The sequence below is a fragment of the Lynx rufus genome, unplaced genomic scaffold, assembly GCF_022079265.1.
Source record: "Lynx rufus isolate CCGP_SWC_20201006 ecotype Redwood Valley unplaced genomic scaffold, mLynRuf1.p SCAF_12, whole genome shotgun sequence".
NCBI classification, from domain to species: Eukaryota; Metazoa; Chordata; class Mammalia; order Carnivora; family Felidae; genus Lynx; species Lynx rufus.
The window spans coordinates 54,564,489-54,581,617 of NW_025814826.1; the positions used below are offsets into that span (position 1 = coordinate 54,564,489).

The 17,129-nt window shown below is 42.7% G+C and overlaps 1 protein-coding gene across 1 annotated transcript in view; it reads right to left on the reverse strand.

The window, feature by feature from the left end:
- The window catches only part of LRATD2 (LRAT domain containing 2), a 129,231-nt gene that overhangs the window by 103,476 nt on the left and 8,626 nt on the right, over positions 1-17,129 (reverse strand). Inside the window, exon 3 of the mRNA XM_047074184.1 lies at positions 330-457. The gene's annotated coding sequence lies outside the window, so the exon portion shown is untranslated. The remainder of the gene's footprint in view (positions 1-329; positions 458-17,129) is intronic.

Sequence of the window (17,129 nt, forward strand, 5' to 3'; positions counted from 1 at the left end):
CTTGCCATTCGGCTTCTTGTAGGCTTTGGCTAATTATCAACACCAGCAGAAGAGGGAGGAATGTGAGGTGGGGTGTTTATTCTGAGTCACACCTGGAGACGGCCACCTCCTTCCTCTTTGGGTCTGTCTCATGTCAGGCAGCTTTCTCCATACTGGTCAGGCCCTCTCTGTTTCTGTTCGATATGCCACTCTGCCCCCTCTTTCCCTTGGACCTGGGGATGCAAAGGAACCTTGTTCTTATCAGCCCTGGTACTGGCCCTCAGGGTTTCCTTATACCCACATGTGACATCAGGAGTCTCTCCATGAAACTCGCCTTGACTGTGACTAACCTGAAGGGCATGTCTTCTCCCAGGAACAAGACTGAAGCCACTCCCTTCACTTTGCCTGAGATGCTGCTGCTTGCTCCAAAAGAGGGCCGGAGTCCAGCTTTGAAGTTCTTGTCTTCTGGTTGGAATTTCTGTTGGTAGGATAATTGAGAACAAAGTACTAGTTAAAATAAATTACCCTGGGGACGATAGGTCCTGAAGGAATAAAGGGAAATGTTGCAAGGAGATTTTAGCCCTAGAGATGAACAAATCCTAAGGGAAGAGCTGACAAACGGAATCAGGAACCACCTATCTCAGTTCTCATACCTCCCCAAATCCCCCTACCACATCTTCCTCCCTGTCTAGCACCTCCAGGCTCCCTCCCCTGCCACCCCCCAGGACTCCTGAGAGCAGATCTGGGACCACACTGGCTCTGGGGCAGGGCGGGGCTGGGAAGAGCAGAACAGATGTTCAACTTCACTGGTAACCGAAGAAAGGAAATTAAATAGCAATAATGGTTTTAAAGAAATGAGGAATGCTTTCTAAGCCAGGACACAGTTTTAGATTCACAGGTTTAATGAAAAGACTTCTGGTGTCAGCTCAGAGATGTAGAGAACAGGAAAGGACAAAGGGGGAGAAGGGGGGAGGGCACAGGGCTGTCCTGGAATCTGGGAGAAGCAGGCATTTGTAAAGGAGACACGGGATCCAAGAATTTGCTCATTTACTACCCCGGGGCCGATGCCAGGTAAGAAGATTCAGTTAAACTCATGTGTGGTTATATGTGTTATGTGAAAAATACATAGAGATAAACACACACATGTATATAAATTCACTGATGCAAACATATGGTGGGTAAGCATTAATTTGAGTTTAGGGTACTGTAAATTATACCATGCCTGGTTCATTTCACAACGTGGGTTTAATCATTCTCATTCAGCCCGTTGTTACCTGTACTCTTATTTTACATCTTATTCATCTAATTTTTTAAATGTTTATTTATTTATTTTTGAGAAAGAAAGAGCACAAGCAGGGGAGGGGCAGAGAGAGAGACACAGAATCCGAAGCAGGCTCCAGGCTCTGAGCTGTCAGCACAGAGCCCGACGTGGGACTCGAACTCACGAACCACGAGATCATGACCTGAGCCGAAGTCGGACGCTCAACCGACTGAGCCACCCAGGTGCCCCAATTTTACATTGTATTTTTAAATATTTCCAACATACGTAAGATGACAGAGAGTATAGACATCGACAGAGCTCTTGCTCCCCAGGTTTAACCAATGAGGATATATGTCACCTGCCACGTTGGCCACCCCTCCTGTGTTTAAACACGGCCGCCCCAGCTCCTTGGGTTCAGCAGACTTCTGGGACAATGCCTACCCCATCTTACTGCCCACGCCCACCGCACCATGCCTGGACAACCGCAGCCCGTGTTCTCCTCCGGTTCTAGCAATCCACCCCCTTCCTCTCCGAATGGAACTCAGTGTGGTGAGGCAGAACATCAGAGTTCATTTTTATTTCTCTTGGAGCTGGTGAGTTTTGTTTTCATGTGTAAGCAAAAGGATCTTCTCTGAGCCTCAGCTTTGAAACAGAAGTTGGCCTGTACCCGGCCTAAAATAGCATGCTTCCTGTCACACAAAGACCTTAATGTTAAAAAAAAAAAAAAAAAAAAAAAAAAAAAAACTCTTGGTTTTTGAAGCTCTGATTTGTACTAACTCATTTAATGAATTGTTCCATTTGTCTTTCCAGCAACACTGTGAGATGGATGGGGTGAGCCCTGCATGACAGACGGGACCCAGAGAACAGGAAAGGTCACCAGCTTACCCAGGTATACAAATGTATATCTGTCAGGCATCAAAGCCTGCACTTTCTTTCTTTCTTTCTTTCTTTCTTTCTTTCTTTCTTTCTTTCTTTCTTTCTTTCTTTCTTTTTTAATGTTTATTTATTTTGAGAGAAAGAGAGAGCACCAGCAGGGGAGGGGCAAAGGGAGGGGGGTAAAGAGGACCCAGAAGCAGGCTTCGAGCTGACAACAGAGAGCCCAAAGTGGGGCTCGAACTCACCAACCATGAGATCGTGACCTGAGCAGAAGTAGGACACTCAACTGACTGAGCCATCCAGGCGCCCCAACACCTGCACTTTGTTTTTAATGACGAAGGTACAGGTTGCCTTTTATCTTACAATATCTAGATCTGTTACTCATAAGCCTTTTCTAGGTCTGTGGCTACATTCAAGGTAATTGACGCTGAAAGGTAAATGACCTCCACGTTCGTAAGGACAAGGGGGACTAGCCGATGGTTTTTTATAGCAAGACCTTTAATTCCTGGCTATGATATTATTTTGGACTTAGAGGAAAGATCCAGCAGAATTTCGTTACTATCTGCCTTAGGTCAGTGACATCAAAGCAGCCCTTGCAACAGTGATTTGGGTGAATGTAGATTCAATGCCTGCAGAAGGCCCTGGAGAGAGAAGAAATGCAGGGAGCAGGGTGGGCAGAGGAGGATTCTAAGCAAGGATGTGGTCTCTGGTCTCGGCAGGATCCAGCCTTCGCCTGATCAAAAAGGGAGCTCTGGAGCATGAAACACACCTGCTTAGTCATTGCCGCTTTGAGGCAGTGTGGAAAGACGAGAGATACCTTCTCACAGCAGTAGGGGAATTTGTGTGGGGACCAAGTAAAAGGGAATCTGGAAAGGGAACCAACATCCCAGCTCCACTGTCCTTGAACATTTGAAGGACTGATTGATGAGGCCACAAGTGTCCATTTGCATTACAATGGAAAGCCACAGCATCATTAAAAAGATCGAATTGGAACTAAAGAAAACCTGCTACCTTTTAGATGATTGGACACGCTGAATAAGGAGATTAAGTAGAGGGAGGTGGGAAAGCTGGTCCTAAATGGTTAATTTCCTCTACCACTTGCAAAACCATTCAACTGAAGTGAAGTGAGAATGAGTTTGGTCCATGGCTGACTACCTTCAGAACCTTCTGCTATTCTTTGTGATGAGGCCTTCACGGAAGTCCCCTTTGCCAGCCTTGAGATTGCTGATTTCAAGGCACTTCTAAGACAAAAATAAAAATTCCATTACTTTCTGCGGGAGATGACTGTCTGCTCCTTTAGAGCTGGGCCGGAGGGAGCATTCAGAATACATTGCTGGGAGTAAATGGAATTTCTCAGCTATTTAAATTGCAATTCACCCCTGAAAACTCCATTTTATCAAAACTCCTGGTTAATACTATTTTCCATGCTCAAGTATTCTCCCCAGGTACACAGGCAGGAGATGCAGGAGCCCGGGGGAGACTGTGCCGGGAACAAAGTTCCTTTAAGGGGCCTCAGATACTAACATCCTTACTGCCGTGTAACAAACAAAACTTAGAAAGGCCTGAGCTTTAACATGGCGGACAGGTGTGCAGAAGGACAGCGGGTGTTCTACAGGAATCAGAGGATTTAATCTGCCTCTCATTAGTTGTACGCCCATGAGAAAGTCATATGGTCTCTCTGAGCCTTTAAGTTCCCATCTCTGAAATGCGTTTTGGAACACCTTCTTTGCTATCTCAAAGAACTGTTGTGATGATTACATTAGGTTAATTTATAGGTATGATTTATATAAAACAGTGCTACACAAAACCCTACAATTAAGACTATGGTAGGCAAAATTCTAAGACAGCCCCCAAGAATCCCATCCCCTGGTGTATGTACCTTATATTATCCCTCCTCCTTGAGTGTGAGTATGTCCTGTGAATATGATAGGCTAGTCACTCCCATGATTAGACTATGTAGCTTAAGTCTCTATCTTAACAGACCGGGGAGAGGCTTTTCCTGCTGGCTTCAAAGAAAGTAAGTTTCTAGGCCATGTTAGGACCTGAGGGTGGCCTTGAGGAGATGAATGGACTGTCAGCCAGTGAAGAAACAGGGACCTCAGTACCGCAACCAAAACTCAAAATCTACCAACAACCTCAAGGAGGATGAAAGGAGAGCCCAGGTTCAGAAAGAACTCGGTCTAGCCAACACGTTGATTTTAGCCTCATAAGACCCTGAGCGGAAAATCCAGTTGTTCTGTGCCAAAACTTCTGACCTATGAAAACTATGACATAATAAATGGGTGTTGGTTTAGCCTCCAAGTTTGTGCTAATTTGTTACGTAACTATAGAAAGTGGATATACAGCTGGTTGTTCTGAAATGGTTGATTGAGGACCTCTGAAACCCGCTTCTCCATAACGGCAATGAGAACCCTAGTGAAAACTGTCAAAATTAACTGTTTCGTAACTGAAAAATCACCGGTGGCTTGCAACAACCCCAGCAGCATTTACTCAAGAAAAATGGCCGAATCTCAACAAGGACAGGGAGTATCGTGGCATTTTAACGGGACTTAAGCCCATCACCCTCTCCCCAGCACTTCAGTAGCACTGAAAGCCAATAGCCTCACAATTACAGTAGCTGTGAAAAATAGCAGATTAGCAGCTACTGAAGAAAGCAAAATGGCTTTGGAGCTTCTAGGAAGTCCCATTCCTAGAAACTGTCGCCACATGATCTGTCTGGCAGTTCACGGAGAAGCTCCACTTTCAAGAATGCCTTTATCTGATCTAATCAGAGCGTGCTTTCTGAGGAGCCCCACCCACAGAGTATTTGTCAAATATAATCAGTGGCAATTGTTTAATATCACCGCTGCCTGAGGATGTGTTAACAGTTGGAGCTAACAAGTGGCAAACCAAAAGTATTAAAAAGAAAAGCAAAACTGGGTAATGAGATATCATAGGCATCTTTGAAAAGCTCCAGCATATTCCCGGGAGTCTAGAAGCCCATGTGCATATTCGGGACTGTTGGGTATGCCCAGGAAAGCCTTGAGAATGTCCTACTCTCACCTCTGGTTATCTTGAGTCTCTGTGTGAGCAAGGAGTTGACTACAAACTAGAGTTGTAAATTGCCTGCCAGAGCACTGAAAACATAACTCTACACACACACACACACACACACACCTTAACAAGGCTGAAAGATTATTAGTTTGAGTAATTTTATGGAAACCTCTTGTCCAGTCATCAGTTAACCACTAGGCTAAATGAATAGAAACTTCGGTAAGTTACACATGACATAGAATACATATTTTACACAAATAGTCCAGGAATGTCACTAAATTAGCAAACAGTGGCAACAATAACAAAGCTCAGAGAAGAGAAGGAATCTGAGTTTCAGAACTGACAAACCATATTATTTTAAATGTCCAGTTTTCAGTAACAATAGCAACAAATACAAGACATGAAATGAAATAGGAAAGTATGGCCCACACACAGGAAAAAAAAATAGTTTACAGAAACTGTCCCTGAGAAAGCACAAGACACTGGAGTCACTAGGCAAAGACTTAAATCAGTTATCACTGATATATTCCATTCCACTTGGTCATGATGTGTTATCCTTTTTTATATATGCCTGCATTTGATTTGCTTATGTTTTGTGAAGAATTTTTGCATTTATCTTGATGAGGGATATTAGTCTAAAGGTTTTTGCTATTTGGGAGGCATTTCAAAATAAAGCAAACCCACAGTTTTTCCCGAGTGTCTATTCTGTCCACGAAGCATAAGCACATGCACTTGTTTAATTGCTATGTGACTTTGGACAAGTTATGTGACCTCTCTGAGCCTCAATGTCCTCATCTATAAAATGGGAATAATACTAACATCTGCTTCATTGGGTTGTTATGAAGATTGAATGAGAAAATATGTATTACGATAGGTTGAATTGTTGTCTCCAAAAAAGATATGCTGAAGTCCTAACCCTCAATATCCCAGAAAGGGATTTTATTTGGAAATGGAGACATCGTAGATGTGATTAGTTAAGATGACAGTAAGACGTGAGTAAGGTAGGCTCTTCCCCCAATATGACCAGTGTCCTTATAAAAAGGTAACTAAGTGACGACACAGACACGTGGGGGAGAATGCCATGTCACAACAGAGGTGGAGATTGGAGTTATGCTACCGTAAGCCAAGGGATGCCTGTGGCTTCCAGAAACTAGGAAAAGGCAAGGAAGAACATCCCTCAGAGACTTTCAAAAGGAGTTTGGTCCTGTCAACATCTTGACTTTGGACCTTCTAACCTTCAAAACTGTGAAACAATGAATTTCCATTGTTTTAATCCACCTAGTTTGTGGCATTTTGTTATGGAAGCCCTAGGAAACTAACGTACGTGCGACGCTCTGAGAACAATGCCAGGCATAGGATAACTCCATAGTTGTTTGTATTAATTTTAAAACAATTTCATAAGTTAGGTTATTCTGGCTACCATATCAAAATACCGCAGACTGGGTGGCTTAAACAACAGAAACTTCTTACAGTTCTGAAAGCTGGAAGTCCAAGATCAGGGTGCCAGTGTGGTCGGGTCTCTGCAAGGACTCTACCTTCTTGCTGTATGCTCACGTGGTGGAGACAGGAAGCAGGGTCTCTGGTGTCTCTTTTTATAAGGACACTCATCTCATCATGACCTCATCTAAACTTAATTGCCTCTTTTTTTTAATGTTTATTTTGAGAGAGAGAGAGAGAGAGAGAGAGAGAGCACAGCAGGGAGGGGCAGAGAGAGAGAGAGAGAGAGAGGGAGAGACAGAGAATCCCAAGCAGGCTCTATGCTGTCAGCACAGAGCCCAACGTGGGGCTTGAACTCACGAACTGTGAGACCATGACCTGAGCAGAAATCAAGAGTCAGACGCTTAATCGACGGAGCCACCTGGGCGCCCCATAAACCTAATTACCTCTTAAACGCCCAACCTCCAGACACCATCACACTGGGGGTTAGGGCTTCAACATATGAATTTTGGGGAGCACAATTCAGTCCATAGCAATAGGTATTATTAAATCCATGAAAATGGAGTCTCAGTGAAATTAGTACATGAAAAACTATAAAAGGACAATGGGGGGCGCCTGGGTGGCGCAGTCGGTTAAGCGTCCGACTTCAGCCAGGTCACGATCTCGCGGTCCGTGAGTTCGAGCCCCGCGTCGGGCTCTGGGCTGATGGCTCAGAGCCTGGAGCCTGTTTCCGATTCTGTGTCTTCCTCTCTCTCTGCCCCTCCCCTGTTCATGCTCTGTCTCTCTCTGTCCCAAAAATAAATAAACGTTGAAAAAAAAAATTAAAAAAAAAAAAAGGACAATGGTATTAAGAGGAGAATATTCTTGTAGACACGTGAATTCCTCATGGGCATTTTCATACACAGCCATCCATACATATACATCCATGTATATTCCATAGTAACAGTCATGTTACAGGTCCTGAACTCAGAGCCTGAGTTCAATTCCACTTTCTGCCAATCATGAACTTTGGGGCCTTGGGGAAGTTACTTAACTGTTCGGAGTCTCAATGTCCATTACCTGCAAAGGGGAGAATTCCTAATTTCATGGAGTAGTTGTGGGCACTAAATGACAAATACATATAAAGAGTGTCCCAGAGTGCATGGTACAAAGCAGACATCGATTAAGAGTTCAGACATCAAAGATACATATACAAACCTGTTTGATGCCCATGTGATTGTTAGAATAGATTTGGACGACTTCCATATCCAACAATAAGTCACACAAACTACGGTTCATTCCCATAGATACTATTCAGGCACAAAACAGAATAAGATAGATTTTTTTTTAACCTCCTGGGTTCTCTTCCCATCCCTAAGTGTTGTGTGAATTTAGGCAAGTGATTTAACCCCTCTGGGCCTGTTTTCCTATCTAAAATATGAAAATAAAAGCAGGACCTTTTTCACAGAGTTGTCATGAGGGTTACATGGCATATTGTCCATACAAGATGCTTAAAATCTTCCCAGGCACATAGCAAGTATGTGATAAATATTATCCATTATTATATTATAATTCCATTTGTGTGGAAGGAAGGAAGAAGGCTAATTGATTAATTTCTGGGAAAAGATGTAAGAATCTGCTATTAGCTGTTGTTTCTGGGGAGTGAGAGTGGGAAGTAAGAGTGGGAAGTGAAAGAGAGAAGGGCTTCAACCTTCCCTTTACCCCTCGGGTGCCATTGGGAAAAACCACCCCCGAATCATTAGCTCTACCCCTTCCCTCTTTCTCACATAATGAAGGCTAGACTGAATGGTAGGTGAGCACTTTCTTTTACTGCCAGCCAAGGCTGTTGTTCAGTCAGGACACATGAACACAGTAGCTAAAAGATCTCCGTTCTACTTGGTACATGGCCTCCTTGCCCCCATTATCCAGTAAGGAAGCATTAACTCCTTGCCTGCTGGGGGACCCCTGAGAGCCTCTGGGATGCTGATTCACCATGACTGGTTTCTTTAGGCGCCTGTAATCCAAGTTAGTAAATATTTTGACTCACTCTTGGTGCTAGGCATTGAGCTCAGGGCTTTGCACCCATTGTATTCGACTCTAAATAAGTCTTCAAGGGACTTATTCTTACTTTCCCAGTGATGAAATACAGATTACTTATTATATAACTGGCCCAATAGCACACCACTAATAAGAGTCTCTCTGGCTCCCAAGGACATGCTCCTCTCATTGTGTCTTTGCTTTCATTGGCTCACATTCTGTCTCTAAAAATATTCCTATGTTCTGCCTCAACGAGTTATTTTTAAAAAGTTAGTTTTACCAGCTTTGTAGTTCTGGCTTGTTCCAACTGGTTCAACGGTTTCCAGAGAAGAGCAGAATTATCATCAACTCTGTGAATAATTAACAAGTTGAGTTTGATCTCTGGACTAAAACTGACCACTGAACTTAATATTTGCCATGAACAAAAAGACAAGGAAAATTTCCCTAGATCAGCACTTTTTCCATGCCTGGAGAAGTAGGGAAGCCAGAGAATCATTCTCACTCTGTTGCCCCTCTAGGAGATGAAGTCCCCTGCTCAAGGTCACAGGTGCTGAACCCAGCCTGGAGGCTGGGACTCTACTCTGTGGGGACTGGACAAGGTTTTGGAAATTAAATAGTCTCAGGCTGAAGTCATTATCAGTTGTGTGACATTGGGCAAAGTTACTCCCTCCTTCCCTCAACTTCCTTCGTCATTTGTAAATGGGGGTGGTAGTATTTATAGGTACTTAAGCTAATATTCTGCAGTGATATTAACATTTTTCGGCAGTCATCAACCAATCAAAGCGGTGCACATAGAACTTCAGCCGAGTGCTGGAGGCCCCAACTCTGCAGGCGTGTACCTGTTAGTCTTTGGGGATGTTGTGGTGGGGGGGGTCCCAGGGCAGCGGCAAGGTAGCCAGGAAGGTGGGAGTGCTGAGGGGGTGAGGGGCAGGTTTTGGGGAAGCAGATATTTATCAACTGCTATGGAAGTGTTTTAAGATTTTAACATCTGCTAGGCTGTTCAAATGGTTACAGGATGAAATAGGGGTCCTTCGCAATGTGAGTTTGCATTTATAGGGGAATTTACTCTGCTTGGTGCTGTGGCGAAACTTCTTTTCTCTCACATGATCCCACATAATCTTCACAAACACTCTGGAAGGGGCCACCTCAGGCCCCTTCTTTCGACGAGGAAACTGCCTCTCTGAAACTTACAATAGTAGTAAGTGGTAGACCAGCATGCCAGAGCCAGCCATGCACCTCCGATGGGTGAGAGCAGGAAATCCTGGGCAATAGTGCAAAACTGAAGTTGAGAACATGGGTAGGAAAGGACGAGTAAGAGAGATGGGCTGCAGGACACTTCTTATGAGGAATAACAGAGCTGCTAAACTCACGGAGTCCTTGGCAAGAATGACATTAAAAACATGTATCCCACTCCCATTTTGCAAATGGAACAAAATGCTGACAAAAGATGAATCTGCATCAAGGGTAGGTAAGAGTTTTTTGCATTATGCTTATTGAAGCAACTTTGAAATTCTGCCCAAAAAATAAGTTCAAGTAAAAAAAAAAAAAATCACATAGCCCTTTGTACAGAGGGCTTTGTCCTCTCTCAGCTCTTGGTCATCTGTCAGTTGGATTGTTCAGTTTCTTGCCTTCATTGACTCAGTTTTCAGAGTACCAGGGGCCACTGAAGAAGGTATAGGTGGGATGTTCCACCTCGCCAACTTTCAGCAGCACCGAGGAAATCTGAAGACAAGCTTTTGTGATTGTGTGACCTGGAAATGCTTGCATTTCCAGTCAGATAACTGTGAGCCGAATCTTGTTTGGCCCATTTCACAGGTCGGCCATCTTGGACAAATCATGACTTCATATTAAAATAAGAATCACCGTGGCAACCTCCCAGGTTATACTGGAGATTAAATGAAATACCACTTGTAAGGCTGCAACCATGGGGTCTGGAGTATAGTATGTGCTCAGTGGACATTTTATTTCCTTTTCTCAGAAGCTCAATTTCTACACCTATTCAAGGAGAATGGTAATCGTATCTTAAAGAGAGCGTGCAGAGATTTAATTCAACAACCTGTGAAACATGCTTTAGCAATGCATAACATTATCAACACGTTAAATTAGTGTTTTCATTGCTAGAGGGAGATGATGAAGGTGGCTCAAATGCCCTCTTGTCCCTAGCTACATCTCACAGTTGAATGTCTCATTTTATCTTTATTACTTTCAAGTGTCTTTCAACTCTTTAATCTGATTCTTCCAAAATGACTATTGAAACATTATACATGCCTCATAACACAATTCACATCTCCCTATCATGCCTCGCCCAGGTCTGTAAGCTCCAAACGTGTGGTGAACATGTGCATTTCTGAAGGAAAGGCTAAGGAGGTGACAGGCATTCAAATGAAACGTTTGTCTAAAGTGATCTGTAAAGAGGTGAAACTATGAGGCTCTGGATATTTCTTCCCCTTACGAGTGAATCTTCAATTTCAGGATTTCAACGAGTCAGAAAACATTAGGGTGCAGACAGCTTTGGGGAGCCATGATTCTGCACCATCTTGCGACATGGTATCACAGTGCAGTTAGGAATTGTTTGGTCAAATTTAGTTTCAGATATGTACATACACACACATATATACACACACAGGCACACACATACATATATGTAGGCATTTAGTTATGACACAGTTCATTTCGTATTGCAGGTCGACAGAGTGTCTGAAAATACTGTTCTAAAGCAAGTTAGAAAGACCTTGGTGTGTTTAGGGAAAAAAATATAGGACTGTGAGGCTGGAATACAGCTGCAAGAAGGAGTGATAAGAAGTGAAGTTGGCAGCTAAGCAGAGGCCGGATTGTGCAGGCCAACAGGTCACGGTAAAGAACTTAGATTTTATTCTAAGCACCACTGGAAGCCACTAAAGGGTGTAAAGCAGCATGTTGCACACTCCGATTAACATTTTTAAAAGCACAGTTTTGGTTTGCTCAAGTTCACATATTAGACTCTGGAATTCGTCAGGCCCACTCAATAACCAAGTGCTTTGGAGAGAATTAGAATGTTTGTAATGGAATAACACTGTAAACCGCTGATTTGAATTCTTGGAGATACCAATGAGATTAGCTCGGGCGGTAAAAAATAAAACTCCCATAGAAACTCAAACAACAATGTACTATTTTTCACCTGTAAGTAAGCGAATATTTTCAAACAGCTTTACTGTAATTGGCACAATCTTTTTTAGAGGGTCACGTGGTCATTCCTATCAAAACTTACATTTTGCATAACCTTTAATCCAGAAATTTCACTTCAATGATTATGTCCTTCAGAAATACTCCCATACAGGGGTGCCTGGGTGGCTCAGTCAGTTAAGCATCTGACTTTGGCTCAGGTCATGATCTCATAGCTTGTGGGTTCAAGCCCCACATCAGGCTCTGTGCTGACAGCTCAGAGCCTGAAGCCTGCTTCGGATTCTGTGTCGCTCTCTTTCCCTACCCTGCTCACACTCTGTCTCTCTCTCTCTCTCTCAAAAAATAAACATTTAAAAAAAATTTCCTTAAAGAAACACTCCCATACATGCCAAGAACATGTATAGCAAAAATGTTTGTATTATTTATAATTAAGAAAAAATGGATATAGTTGAAATGCACATTAAGGAAAAAATGCATAAATAAGAAACAGAAACTTTTTACTATGAAATATTAAAGAGCTATTTAAAAAGAACATTCTAGAAACTTTATGTACTAATATGAAGAAGGTTTGGATTTATTAACGAGTGAAAAATAGAACTATCACAGTAATATGAGTAGCATGAGCTAATTAAAAAAACTGAGCAGATGGGGCGCCTGGGTGGCGCAGTCGGTTAAGCGTCCGACTTCAGCCAGGTCACGATCTCGCGGTCCGGGAGTTCGAGCCCCGCGTCGGGCTCTGGGCTGATGGCTCAGAGCCTGGAGCCTGTTTCCGATTCTGTGTCTCCCTCTCTCTCTGCCCCTCCCCCGTTCATGCTCTGTCTCTCTCTGTCCCAAAAATAAATAAACGTTAAAAAAAAAAAATTAAAAAAAAAACAAACTGAGCAGCTAAGCATATCTGAATATTCATAGAAAAAATTCTAGAAGGAATACACAACACATGTAATATTGATAACCCCTGGTCACATGTGGAACAAGGTGAAAAAAGGCAATGGAAGATGTCCTTTCTTTTACTTTATAGACTTTGCTATTTGAACTTCTTCTAAGCACATATTATTTTTGAACTGTAAAAAAAAAGTAATAAAATTATATTAATAAAAAAATATTCATAAGCTGAAAGGGCAGGCAGAGAGAGGCACTAACCCGGGAGGTAATAAAACAGTTACAGCTTTATGAGGATATGATGTCAAAGCCTGAGCTTCACCTCCTACGTTGTCGGGTTGGGGAGAAACTAAAGATTCCGATGAAATGATGCACTTGGCTCGTTGGGGTGTGTGTGCATGTGAGCATACATGTATGTGCACATCTATTTATGATTTTCTTCAAACACCTGGAGCCAGAGAGTTTTAACCATTACAAAACTAAATGTCACATCATCTCCGACCATCTTAACTCTGGTTAAGTTTCTTTGGCTCAACTTGCTGAGTTTTGGGTGAGTCGCGCACACAGGGCAAAAGGGAAAAGGGGAAAATGGATAATGACAGCAACCAATCCCTGAGCATCAAGCTTCCTCCCAGGACTACTTCCCAGTGATTTCCGTCTATTACCAGGTACTCCATAACCCCGCGTGGTGGGTAACACATCATTCCCCCTTTACAAATGAATACAGCCCGGTCTCCCAAGCCAGGCGAGGCCATCTGCCCAAGTGGCACAGAAAGGGGAGGTGCTGGACTGACAACCCAGGCCTGACTCCAGCGCCGGGCAATGCTCTCCACTCCCTTTCCAATGAGAGCCTCTCAGCTCCCTCGAAACACAGAGAAAGCAGCCTCAACCTCAACTGTGTTGCAACTGCTTAGTTATGCCTAAAGGTAGCTGGAGGATGGGGCTAAAGAGAACAGAACACTTTTAACGCAGTGCAATTATGCTTTCAGAGCTTTCAATAATGTGCCCTGGTTGGCTGAAATCTGTATCCGTGCTACAAAAAAGAAAAAAAGGAATTACTAAGCAATTTATAGTATTCGTTCTCATGTCCCCCCACTCCCCCAACCTCGTACAGAGACAGATGTGTGTTTTGCTCCCAAAATAAAGGGTTGATGAGATGGGAGCAGGATTATGTCAGAACCTTCCTCTGATAAGACTTCCTCCTATCTACTTAACTTTGCCTAGGAATTTCATTCTGGCCCCCCTTCCCTAACCCCACCACATGGGGTTAGCTGCTAACACCCCCACCCCTTGCCAGTGCTGCTATAACGCCTGGAGCCTGCCCGTTCTCCGTCCTATTTACTATGTGCCTGTCTTGCTCAGCGGAATGCGTGTAGGCACCTGGACACGGGGACCACGTGGTATTCCTTTTTCTAGCCCCAGTGGGTAGCAGGTTGCCTGGTCAGCCTCAATACGTAAAGAATGAATGAACACAATGCTAGCCAGACGCATCATTCGGAATGGCAAAGAAAACAGAAGGGTCCTGCAGAGAAGTGTCCCTTAAGGCTTGATAAAGAGCTGAAAATAGTCCAATTCTTAGCTTGGGAGAGAAAGAAAGGAAGGAGACATGTCTTGCGTAAAACTATTCCCAGATACTAGAATGGTGGATATACTTTTCAAAACCATAGAATGCACAACACAAAGAGTGAGACCTAACGTAACTATGGTTGCTAATGATGTGTCAATGTTGGCTCATCCAGTGGAACAATGTGTGAAACTGATAGTCATGCTGACCCTGGGGGAGGCTTTGTGGTTGGGAGAGGGGGGATATGGGAACTCTGTGCTTTCCACCCAATTTCGCTGTGAACCTAAAAAATAAATTTTGCTCTAAAAAATAAAGTCTATTAAGTTTTTTTTTAAAGTACTAAAAGAGATGTCAGCACAAAGAACTGCCACCGTTTGATGCTTTATGGCTTTATGAACAACCTTGCTCTTACTGAAATATAAAAAGAAATAGACCCCATTAGAATAAAGTAGAATAAATCATGTGTATCCATTGAGATACAAGAGAATTCTCTCTCCGTGGGCTTTGATGTATCCACCAACAGTAGAGCCAGATAGCAAAGTGTACCCTAGCGTGCAAAAAAAAAAAAAAAAAAAAAAAAAAAAAATCAGTGTTCAAAGAGCAAAATTAAAAAAAAATTAAAAATGGAACAGCAACAAAAAACTTACTCTAGGAAATACTATTTCTAAAGGAGATACAGATTTACTCTTATCATTGCCTTTTACCTCATCAATGGCCCAGATTTGGTTTCTAACATTAAATATTGTAACACAATTTGCCGGTTCATAAAAACATTATATAGTCTCTACTTTTCATAATAAAAGTACTCCCTGAAGTTCAGTCATCCTAGTATTACTTTTTTACATTTACATAGTAATTTTTTTACATATTAATTTTTTACATTAATGAGGTTCAGGGCTATGGCCAAGGAATAAGTATTCATTAATTATAATCAATTAAAGCAACTAGCAACTTCTAGAACCATCTCAAAGGATAAAGTTGTACTTGGAATCTTGTCATGGACTGCTGTTGGGAGTCCTAAATTCAGGATCCTAGTGTGGTAAAGGGACTTGTTCAAGGTCATATATCATACTTGTAGCCACACCATTTGTGGCAAAGCCAATATGGCCACCACTCCATACCTACATGCTCCATGATGCACTTGATTCACGTTATCTCATGTAAGCTGGTAAACAGACCTATGGAGTACAGAGTCATACTAGCTCCAATTTTTAGGTCCGTCAAAGTGGCTTCAAGAAGTTATTCACTTGCCCACTGGCCACATAGCAGGCCAGGGGCTGGAGCCATGATATGAAGTCGGCCTGTGTGACCTGACTTTGGCCTTAAGGGGGAAAGGGAGTCACAGAAGCACAGAGAGGGACAGTTTCAGTAGGACTGTCACAATGCTCAACCACAGGGAGGGTGGAGGTAATTAGGGGATGGTCAACATTCACCCAGGGCTGGTGATCGTTACTCATTATAAGGATGTAAAATCTCTCTTGTGAGAGCTGCTTCTCCTCTTCCTGACTCTTCTGGCTTCCAGGGTCACACTGCCCTCAGAGTTGCTGCAACAGGATGAAAATCTACCTGCTACTCAGATAACGCAACAAGCCAAATGTCGGAGCAGAAGAATGTTCTATATATTCTTTTTGGGTAAGGAGGGAGGGGCAGCCAAAAGTGGGGAGTGACCAGATGATCTTCTAGTGGGGGAATCCTAGCCTGGGGCTTTGGAGACCAGCATTCCTGTTCCAGGCCAGAAGCTGTAGCTTATTAGCTATGTGACCATGGACAAATCGCTTCATTTCTCTAAACCTGTTTCCTCAACTATAAAATGGAGATCTGAGCATCTGTCCAGAAAGTCTGTTGTGATGATTCAAACTGGACATTGTGGACAAGGTGACCTCATCAGTGTTAATATTATCACCACACAATCACTTCTAATTCCTCCTCAGCTCTCCAACACCTTAGTACCTTAAAAGTTCTTTGGAAATACTTGAATTAATGAGTAAACGTAAAAAAACGTATTAACAAGTTAAACGGTTCATCTACTAAAAATCAAAGCTCAAGAAAACATTTCAAATGCTATAGCAGTAGTGAGACAACTAAAGTATTAATTAGTTATCTCTTTACCTTACCAATTTCTTGTATCTAGCTGAGAAATTCTCCAGAACTAAAGGGAAGATCTCTCTCCCAGAGAGTCACTTCATTCTGAATAAGGTTTTCAACACATACAATATCCTAGATTTTCTCTAGTCAATCATAATAGCTATTGATCTGCGCTTTATGTGCATGTTTCATTTTGTGCTTACAGCCATTTGAAGTAGATACTATTATTTTAGTCCGATTATGTTATTATACACACTATATATTTTCCAAGAATGACTGAAATGAATTGACCACCGTTGTCAGCCACACCATACAGAAGATAAACTAAAGCTTCCAAGCAAGTATGTAACTTCTCCCACGAAGCTTAAGATTACGAGCTTCATAGTAAGCAGAGCGCAGAGGAGAGAAACCCAGGTAGTTTGACAGTCAGGCCTTAACCACTATTCAGTTCTTTGTTACCTAGGTCAGACTCTCTACCTCCAGTTTATTTTTTATTTAAAAAATTTTTTTTAATGTTTATTTATTTTTGAGACAGAGAGAGACAGAGCATGAGCAGGGAAGGGGCAGAGAGAGAGGGAGACACAGAATCTGAAGCAGGCTCCAGGCTCTGAGCCGTCAGCACAGAGGCTGATGCGGGGCTCGAACTCACGAACTGTGAGATCATGACCTGAGCTGAAGTCGGATGCTCAACCGACTGAGCCACCCAGGCGCCCCTCTACCTCCAGTTTAGCCCAACTACTGAGAATCCTCAGTTATGAGGTTTAAAAAAAAAAATGCACCTATCAAGACAATCAAATCTTGGGGGTTAATTACATTATTGTACAAGTTTCTCCCCAA